The following is a 10,819-nucleotide window of genomic DNA, read 5'->3' on the forward strand; positions in this document are numbered from 1 at the left end:
GGGCAATACATATCAAAAGTTCCAAAACATCTATTCTGTTTGTATTTGTATGATCCACTATATAAACATAGTAATTATAATATCTACATACATGGCATTTGATTGGAGGCTAGTCTCACTTTGTCCCACAGCAACATTAAAATAGTTTAGATTTGTGTATGTTGTTTATGTAAAAAGAAATCTTGAAAGTAACGCAATAGTTACTTTCTGAAGTAACTAGTTACTTTTATAATTTGTAACTGAGTAAGTAATTTAGTAACTTTTTGGAAGAAGTAACTAGTAACTGTAACTAGTTACTTTTTTAAAGTAACTTGCCCAACACTGCTAGTAAGTAACTTACTCCCATGCTCGCTCGCACACACACACACACACACACACACACACACGCTCTCTCTCTCACGCTCGTGCGCGCGCACAGCCGCACACACACACAGAGTGCCAACGCTTGGTTTGCACAAGCTGAACCGCTTAACGTGCGGTTTCGTTTTGCGGTAAACAAAACGTTGACGTCATCGGACTTTTTTTTTTTTATATAATTTTTTTTATTATAAATAATTTTTTCTGTACGAATAATAATAATAATTAAAAGAAATTATTTTATTTATTTATTTTGATCGACAATTGGCACCGTTGGATCTCACGTGAATCAATACTCGGTAGTACCGGCGTGTTTCGGTAGGTACCTTTAAAAGTACCGAATTCGGTACCCATCCCTACTCATTTCTGAACGGATTTTTGAAATTTGGACATGTACTACACAAGACTTCAGGCTATAGACCCAGGGTGTTTTTTCAGCCATAGACCCAGGGTGTTTTTTCAGCCATATACATTTTTTGGAAAATATACTTTTGGATATTGCAACTACTATAGAAAAACGTGAGTAACAAGTTTGTCTACAACTCAAGTTCAGACCTAACGGAACGTAGACCAATCTCGGTCACTCTCTTTGTCTGGGAATGCCCAAAACCAAATTCGGTCACGCCCCATTTTGCGCGACATCCAGGCTTTTTTTTACTGTCAGCGTTTGGGAATTTCATGTCGACAGGTAGGTGAAGTGAAATTATACTTATTTTAGAATATATATATCAAATTTCATGAGTATTAATCTATATTTAGTCATCTAAAGACTATTAGATATGAACGTATGTACCAGTAAAAAGTGGGAATCTCTAGAATGTGTTTTGGGCGACGGTGTTTACAAGTGTGCGGGTAGCCTCTCTAATCAACTTGACGTTATACACAACACTTTCTGTTGTCAGTAGATGGCAGCATTGGTTTAAAAGGTGAACATGTTATGACTACAAAATTACTACAAATCCCAAGACCTTTAGCACCTAGTTCACAGGTCAGCACCGGATTAGGAAAACGTGATCTGAGGAGCGTTAAACTATTAATGCGACCTGAATATAGTGGCCGAGAATGGTCACCTAATTATCTTAACAAAAGTGCATCATTAGCATTATGTTTGTTGTCTAAAGGGGAACAATAATGGTACAATTTAAAATTTGAATGTTATCCGCATATAAAGGACAAATAAAACATTGTTAATTTGTAAGAAACCTCAATGAAAACGGCGCAGGGTAAATTATATTCGCTATTATATTCGCTAAAATGTGGACGCATTTGGTCACCGTGACGTTATGTTACTCTATTTCATTAGCACTAAAAGTATCTGGGAAGATACTCCAGTCCTTCTACTCCGGAGCTGTAGAGAGCATCTTGACTGGAAACATCACTGCCTTGTATGGAAACAGCACGGCACAGGACAAGAAGGCCCTACAGAGAGTGGTATGCTCAGCCAAGCGTACCACGGGTATTGCACTACCACCCCTGCAGGTCCTATATAATAAGAGGTGCAAATCCAGAGCCTGCAGAATAATGAAAGACCCGCACCACCCCAACAACAGCCTGTTCAAGCTGCTGCGATCAGGCAAACGCCTGCGAACACCAGCAACTAGGACAGAGAGACTTCGGCTCAGCTTCTTCTCCCCAGGCCATCAGAGCCTTGAACACTGAACTCTCCACACACAAGCACACATGAGCACACACACAACACACACACTGTACACGCTCACACACTAGCAGCCACTTTAACATGAGCACACACACACTCATGCTGCACACGCTCACACTTATGGTCACTTTACAAAAGGAAAGGTCACTTTAAGAATAGTATAGTATGGCGGCTAGGTGGTGCAGTGGGCAAAGCTGATGGGTGGGGATCGGACGTTGTGGATAGCGACTCCTACAGGTCGGTTGGTGCGCCTGCGCAGCAGAATCAGGAAGCGACGGGGGCGGCGTGCCCTCCAAACGCAGACCCCCGACGCTGAGAGATCGCGCTGTGCAGGTGAAAAGATGCGACGGCTGCTTCCTCGAGTACCGGAGGGGACACGTGATGTAAGGCTTCGTCCACATTGCAGCCGGCTTGTGGGAGGCATGGCCTAACAGCGTTCGAGACAGGGGAGGGTAGAATTGGACGATACGAAATTGGGATGGGAGAAAAATAGAAAATGGGAGAAAAAGTTGATAAAAAAAAAGAATAGTATAGTATAACTTGAGATTGTATAATATAGCATTGTATAGCAGTGTACATAAATACCCAGTGCCTCATCCGTAGCTAACAGTGTATTGCACTATCACGGGACCTAGCATGTCCTACCATGCTCTGTAAAAACTCATGTACATATACCGATATGCCCTACTTTGATTACTTGATAATCAAGCAGTCGACAATCGACATGCAGACAGAGATAGCGAAGAATTTCGACTCGTTGCATGTTGGCGCTGTCTCGCAGATAGATAATACAGATAATACATATGAAAATTATTATATTACCTTGATAATAAGATTTATTCTTCTTCCTGCTCCTTTTGTCCATGGAATGATATTTATGATTGTGTAATGAAGAAACTCTGATTGTTTTGATTCCATGTGGCAAATAAAAAACTCTGAACTTGTATTATTGCACAATGTCGTTCTATTGGATTCTTATTATATTATTATTATTGTATTATGCACAATCGTTGCGGGCAAGACCCCCCGCATTTCATTGTATACTTGTATGCCGTGACAAATAAAACTCTTGACTCTTGACTTGACTTGAAAGTGAATTTTCTTTATTGTATTGAGACTTCAGAATGTTATCTTTCAAAAGAGACCAGGCTCATGCATGTGCTTGCTATAAGTATAAAGTATAATATTTTGGTTTGCAAAAAAAGTATGCAGTCCTCAAGTTCAAGTTCAAACCACCACTTTTGGGGGCACCTGTTATACTTTGAGTTTCTTTACCAAGTCCAGTTCTAAATTACTTTATAGAACATTTCTGAATTACTTTACAGAACAGTTGTTCAAACTATTAGCGCAGCTCTGCCAAAGCCCACGGTAGTATATGAACAGTGTTCATGTAATGAGTCTAGGCAGATTACAGTGCATACGAGGTAGTAAGATCAAATCAGCATAGAACTGACACATGAATTTGACAGGAAGTGCATAAAAGTAGGCAGAATAAAAATAGTGCTGTTTGATATCCACAGTTTAGAACAGACAGTCTTCCTTCCTGTTTAATAATACCCACTTTGACCCTTCAAACCTCCCTCTCAGGGCAAACCTCCTTCTCAGGGCGCTGTTCCCTCTCTCAGGGTGCAGTTCTAGGTCTGGGTCCCCCACACAGTTTTAAAAACCTGACAGTCTTTATTCCTGCTTGATAGCCACACAGTTCGATACCTGACAGTTTAGAACCTGTAATAAAAGTAATAAAAGAGTAAAATAGTAGTAATAATCTACAGTACAATCAGCAGCGTGTATTAAAAGGCTATGGTGTAGAGGTATCTTTTTAGCTTATTTGTGAAAATATTTAGAGATCTAGCTTCCCTAATGTCCATAGGTAGTGTGTTCCATAACTTTGGTGCATAGTTTGCGAAGGCTGCGTCCTTGATTCTCTTTAGGCTCTGGTTTGGAACCTTCAATAGACCAGTAGTAGATGATTGCAATGTTCTAGAATGCACATAGTTGACTAGAGAATTTGCAATGTAGCTTGGTCATGTTCTATTTAGTGCTTTGTATATAAGGAGGAGGACCTTGAAATCGATTCTAAATGTTACCGGAAGCCAGTGCAGGGTAGCTAATACTGGACTGATGTGGTCTCTCCTCTTGGTTCTAGTTAGTAGCCTAGCTGCCGAGTTTTTAATGAGTTGGAGTCGTTCTGTGTTCTTTTTTGGGAGGCCAGTGAGGAGTGCATTACAGTAGTCAAGTAAGCTTGAGATAAAGGTATGGATCAGTTTTTCAGCGTCTTTTTGATTTATAAATGGCCGTACCTTAGCTATGTTTCTAAGGTGGAAGAATGATGTTTTTGTCAACTTGTTGATGTGTGATTTAAATCTTAGGTCTGAGTCTATTATAACACCAAGACTTGTAACTTCGGGTTTGATCCAAGGAGTGAGTTGCCCCATATTGCGCTGTAACATTTATCTTTTTGTTATAGGACTGACTAGTAGGATTTCAGTTTTGTCTTCATTTAATTTTAGGAAGTTGTTTGTCATCCATTTGTTTATTGCTAAGAGACAGGTGGAAATGGAGTTAATAGCTGTGTGATCATTTGGTTCAGGAGAGATGTAAAATTGTGTTTCATCTGCGTAGCTATGGAAACATACATTGTGTTTTCTAATGATGTCTCCAAGTGGCAGCATGTATAGTGAAAATAATAATGGACCAAGGCAGCTCCCCTGTGGAACTCTGAAGTAGGTGTCATGTTTCTCAGAATAATGATCTCCAAGCCTGACGTAATATTTTCTCCCTTTGATATATGTTCTGAAGCAGTTTAATACATGGTCAGAAAGACCAACTAACTTTTCTAGATGATTTATTAGGATATCATGGTTGATCGTGTCAAACGTTGCGCTTAGATCTAATAGGACGAGAACGCTATGGTGCGTTCTGAAGCCTGATTGAAATTCCTCCATGATGTTGTTTTCTTGAAGTTATGACAGACGTTGGAGGTGTAGAGGGTGAACAGGAAGGGTGACAGCACAGTTCCTAATGGGGGCGCCGGTGTTGCTCACCAGCACATCTGACATACTGTGGTCTGTTGGTGAGGTAGTCAGAGGTAGTCAGTGATCCAGGCCACAAGGCCATGTTCCAGCTGTATCACCGTGAGCTTCTCTGCTAGTCGCAAAGGCTGGATGGTGTTGAAGGCGTTGGAGAAGTCAAAGAACATGATTCTCACTGTGCAGCCTCTCCAGGTACGTGTAGGCTTTGTGGAGCATGTAGATGATGGCCTCTCCAGGTGCTTGTAGGCTCTGTGGAGCATGTCGATGGTGGTGTCCTCCACCCCAATGTTTGCCTGGTATGCAAACTGCAGGGGGTCGAGGGAGTCACGCACCAGGGGCTTGAGGTGTTGCAGGACCAGCCTCTCAAAGGTCTTCATGACGTGTGACGTGAAATTATTTGCCAAGCCAGTATACTACGTTTACTGTAGTATCAAACTATGATACTTCTGATATAGCCTACTACAGCAATCCGGGGACATTTCCTGGCTGTACCTTCCTAAGTGATTATATAAGGGAGAAGATTTCAGTGAAGTGTGTAGCTAGTACTGGAAATATTTTCAGTTTTCAATAGAGCTCCATCTAGTGGCCAAAAGTGATTGATTGTTCAGACAATGTCTCATTTGATTGTGGTTGTGTTAATGAGCGCCATTTAACAGCCATGAGTGATTGACTGTTAACAATTGTGTCTTGTTGGATTGTGGTTGTTTTGAAGGTCTTTAAAGAACTGCTTGGACAGAGAGATTTTAAAAAGTATTTTATAGGCTCAGGAATTCATTTTGAGCAAATAGAGATAGATTCAATGTGCATGCAATTTAGACAAATATCACTTACAAATTATACCTTTAAAGAAGTGATTACATTATCAGTCAACATTATATGCTCTTTCCTACTGAAGTGTACTAAAGGTTCCTTGGTCATAAACAGTTCACCTAACTCCACTCTACAAACTCTGCTACCTGTTCCACGGCTCTGTCAACTCGTCACCACTAGTGCTGCAGCCCACAACTGACGTATGATTTCATTTCAACCTTTATTTAATATCGTAAGCTTCTGAGGTTTCCCTCATTTACAGAAAAGACGATTGTACAAATGTAAACAGTACATAATAGAAAGCAATATTCACAGAAAATGAAACTTGTTTTTTTTCTTTTTAAGAATGAAAAACTCAGCTAAACAGTTACAGGTAGTCACACAATGGTCTGAAATCCTATGTTTAAAGATTTCAAGAGATTTATTAGTCACATACATACACAAGACATACACGTGAAATGAAGGTGGCCATGCCCGCCTTGATTGTGCAAAAAAATACAAATAATAATAGAATAAAATAGAATAGATAATAGATAGACATGATAAAAGGTACTAAGATAAACTACTATACAATGCTAAGCTTACGAATTAAAGGTAACGAGTAGGGATGCCCTGATCGATCGGCCACCGATCGTTATCGGCCGATACTCAGTATAAATATGCAATCTGTGAATTCCGATAATGAGTCATATTCGCCGATCGTGGAAACCGATCAAGCGAAAGTCTCACTCGCTGTCTGTCTCAGACACACACGACCTGCAAACTGCCGCTGCTCCTCCTCCCTAGCCCCGCCCGCCCCCGTGTAGAGTTTGTAAACACTGAGGACTGAGAGGAGGCTCCCCTGCTCGAGTCTGTAGTGCATTCGACCTGAGCTAACGTTAGCTACCTAGCTATCGTTACTGTTTAAACAAAATTACCCAGTCAACTATTCACGTTTAGTAGGCATTGTCTAACGGTATTTAGCCGGCTAGCTACTGATAGCTCCTGATATCAACAAATGATCCAGAAAGTCTAGTAGTCCATGTTCATACCTGCGTTAGCTTGCGTTAGCTGACGTTAGTTCTCTGTTCAAAACGAAATGTCCCATTGAACTAAAGTTCTGTCTTAACGTCATCTAGCCGGCTAGCAGTAGCTACAGATAGCTCTTGATATCAATGTCTTATAACATTGATTCAATGCGTATTGGAGCTGAGGGCTTGCTGAATGTGAAATGACCAAAGAACCGTAACGTTACCAATAGGGTCCAGCTGCAGCGCCGGAGAATCCTTTTTGGAGCTGGAGGCTACTAGAGTACACAGACAGTGGAGCTGTTTGCAGATAGTGAGCATTTTGACTTGTTGCGTGGTGGCGATGTCTCGCAGATAATACAAGTACAAGTCTAATTATATAATATATATATTTTATAAAAAAAAATTATATAAAATAATTTTTAATTTCTTTTTAATCAAAAACAATCGGTATCGGATCGGTATCGGCCGATATGGCTCACGACGATCGGTGATCGGTATCGGTGGCAAAAAACGTGATCGGGGCATCCCTAGTAATGAGTCCTATATACACTACTATACAATATACTATACAATATACAGTTATGTTATATGTAACTATACTATACAAAAACATACATTTATGAGATGACAGAAGGCAGTGTTGTGTTGGACATTCAAGATGTTGGAGCACATGGACTGATAACACATGACTTAATATACCCATGTACTAACACCATCTGTCTGTGTGTGCGTGTGTGTGTGCGCTGGGGGGGCGGGTATTAGACTCAACTGTAAACACTGGTACGGTATGGAACACATTTTGACTAAAAGCCAGGAAGCCAGCATGCACAAAATAGACAGCTCAGCAACCACTCCCCACTCAACCCCAAACCACACATAAGAGCAACGTTTCTTTTTTATTTAATAAATGCAACATTCCCAGTTGCACAGCCCTGGCCTATTCCTATTCCTATTTTATTTGTACTTATAATTGTACTATATTCTATTGTGCTATATTTAATTTAGTTCATATCCCATATCATTTTATTCAACCTCTCATTTACAGTTGTACAGCCCTGGCCTATAATTGATTTCATAATTATATTATTCTGGGCGGCTAAGTGGCGCAGTGGGCAAGGTGCTCGCCACTAACGCAGGAGATGCTGGGTTCGAGATGCTGCGTTGGGAGAAAAATAGAAAATGGGGAGAAAAAGCAGATAATTTTTTTTTTATATTATTCTATTGTGCTTAACTCATTCACCGCCAACGACGAGTATACTCGTTATAGGCCGCCAATCGTTGGACACCAACGAGTATACTCGTTATTGGATCGTTATTTTATTCACTATTTCCATTCATAAATCATCGAGGTAGGCTGTGGTACTGTGTGGCAATGTGTCTGAGATCGCAACGGTCCAATACCGCCGCCTGTTGGTATGCAGCCGATGTCGCACTTCCTTTCTGACTCTGTGTATGGCTCTGTGCATCATTGAAAGTCATCCGGGCGGAGTTTTTGAGTAACGTGGATCGAGGGGTATACCCGATCGCATTGAATCGCTTTCGGGACGCCAGATTCATTATGCTGTTGGGGGTTATGGCGTGGGCCAAATGGACATACGATCTAGCAGATGGCAATGAAATAATTTGAATATTCTTTTTGGAGTCTCATCGGCCACAGGTAAGTGTGAGAAGTGGGTCTAGGAACACAGCCCAATCGCTGAACACAGGAGAGGAGAATGGAGTGTTTCAAGGGGTTTTAATTGTATTTCCCAAGCAGACAGCAGTACAACAGGAATGTGCAATAGAACGGGGTTAGAATGTTCTTGGGGGGGTGAGGATAGATGTACTCCGGCTGCAGCTGTGGGCAGAGGACACAGGTCTGTGTCTGGAGAGAGAGCAAGAGCACTTCTTGCGTAGTATGGGACGTCCAGGCAGGAAGGCACACTGGAACGGGGATCCTGGGGCACAAGAGAAACGGATTAGAGCAAGGAATACACAAGAGCAGGTTAGCAGAGCTTCAGGCCGAGACGTCGTACCTAGGTAGTGATGTTTAACACCACGACGACTTCTGGTCAGCGTCGTCGAGTAGAAGTAGGGTCCTCACCAACGGGGGATGGGATACAGCTGTGAGGAGTGAGGTGCCTGACAGCGTGTGAATCAGAGGGATGAGGTGCAGCTGGGCTGAGTGACGGGAAGTGAAGGGATGCTGGCCATATAAGGGTGTGAGGCTTCCGTGGAGGAAGAGAGGATGAGGAGGAGTGCGTGGTGGATGGAAAGGAGGATGAAGAGGAGTGTGTGGTGAACGTGAGGGCAAAAGGAGGGGGAGTGAAGTATGCTCGTGCTGTGACTATGACAGTAAGCGCAATTTAACGTAAATTTCAGCTTGGTTGTCCATTGTTTTCATAGCCATCGCCCTGATCAGCGTATGCTGTTGTACTAACGAATGCCGTTATTGACAATCAATTAATCAGAAACGACCCCCCCCCCTTTCATGCATGCATGATGGAACATAATATACCGATCATATGCATTTGAAATTTTTATTGTAGCGTGTATAGGGACGAAATGCCAATGGATTAAGTATAATATGCGTCACAGGCTATTACTAGCCTCCCAGGAATTACCCTAGACCACTCTAAAAACATACTCAGTATAAAATGAGAATGTATGGATGGAAAAAATATTCCTTTTTCACATCTTGAACGATAGATACTCGATGTCAAATGGGCCATAGTATTGCATATATAGCTATAATATTTAAATAGTTATAGCCCTGCAAACAAGGTGAGCGACTCGCACCGTTTACAGCGATGGCGGTAGCTACTACAGGATGAGACTAATGTGGCGTCCAATGAGTTAACTTAGCTCATATTTCATTTTATTTTACTCCACCTCTTTATTGTATTATCTGTCTGTTAATGTCTGTCTGTTAATGTCACTCCGATAACGTCCAAAGCAAATTCCTTGTATGTGCAAACTACTTGGCAAATAAAGACCTTTCTGATTCTGATTCTGATCAAGCATGGCTCTATTGCCCAAAGATCACGGCATCACAGATTCTATCTTTAACCAACAGTGTTTGGCATAAGCTTCATAACCATGGCTGGCTATAGCTTCCTTCGGCCAACTCCAACCACATGCTCGCTTCTCGCTCAAACCAGAGAGTCCTGATTATGAGACAGGGCCACAATAAATCATGAAAGAGGCTTTTTCTTTTTTAAGATTCCACATAAAACTACGGGGCCGTCGCACAGACCCGCCTGTCACTCACACCCGCCTGTCACTCACACCCGCCTGTCACTCACACCGCCTGTCACTCACACCCGCCTGTCACTCCCACTGTTAGGGGGACATTATGCATCTACAGAGCATTCATGGCGCTCACTGGTCTCAGATAAGACTTTGTGACTTTTATCACCCCCTTGCGTGACTTTTATCACCCCTCTCGTGACTTTTATCACCCCCTCACGTGACTTTTATCACCCCCTTGCGTGACTTTTATCACCCCCTCACGTGACTTTTATCACCCCCTCACGTGACTTTTATCACCCCCTCACGTGACTTTTATCACCCCTCTCGTGACTTTTATCACCCCCCTTGCGTGACTTTTATCACCCCCTCACGTGACTTTTATCACCCCCTCACGTGACTTTTATCACCCCTCTCGTGACTTTTATCACCCCCTCGCATTACTTTTGTCACCATACCCGCGTGACTTTTATCACCCCTCATAACATTTATCACCCCCTCTCGTGACGTTTATCACCCCTCATGACTTTTATCACCCCCTCTTGTGACTTTTATCACCCCCTTGCATGACTTTTATCACCCCCTCTTGTGACTTTTATCACCCCTCATGACTTTTATCACCCCCTCGCGTGACTTTTATCACCATCCTTGTGTGTTACCAGGTAAAAAGGTCCCCGTAAATACATGATCTCTCTCTCTTCCCTCTCCCTATCTCTCTCCCCCTC

General features: G+C 42.1%; 1 protein-coding gene across 1 annotated transcript in view; it reads left to right on the top strand.

The window, feature by feature from the left end:
* The window catches only part of cckbrb (cholecystokinin B receptor b), a gene marked incomplete at both ends in the record, with an annotated part of 211,543 nt that overhangs the window by 198,570 nt on the left and 2,154 nt on the right, over positions 1–10,819 (top strand).

Source organism: Notolepis coatsorum, assembly GCF_963971535.1.
Source record: "Notolepis coatsorum genome assembly, chromosome: 5".
NCBI lineage: Eukaryota > Metazoa > Chordata > Actinopteri > Aulopiformes > Paralepididae > Notolepis > Notolepis coatsorum.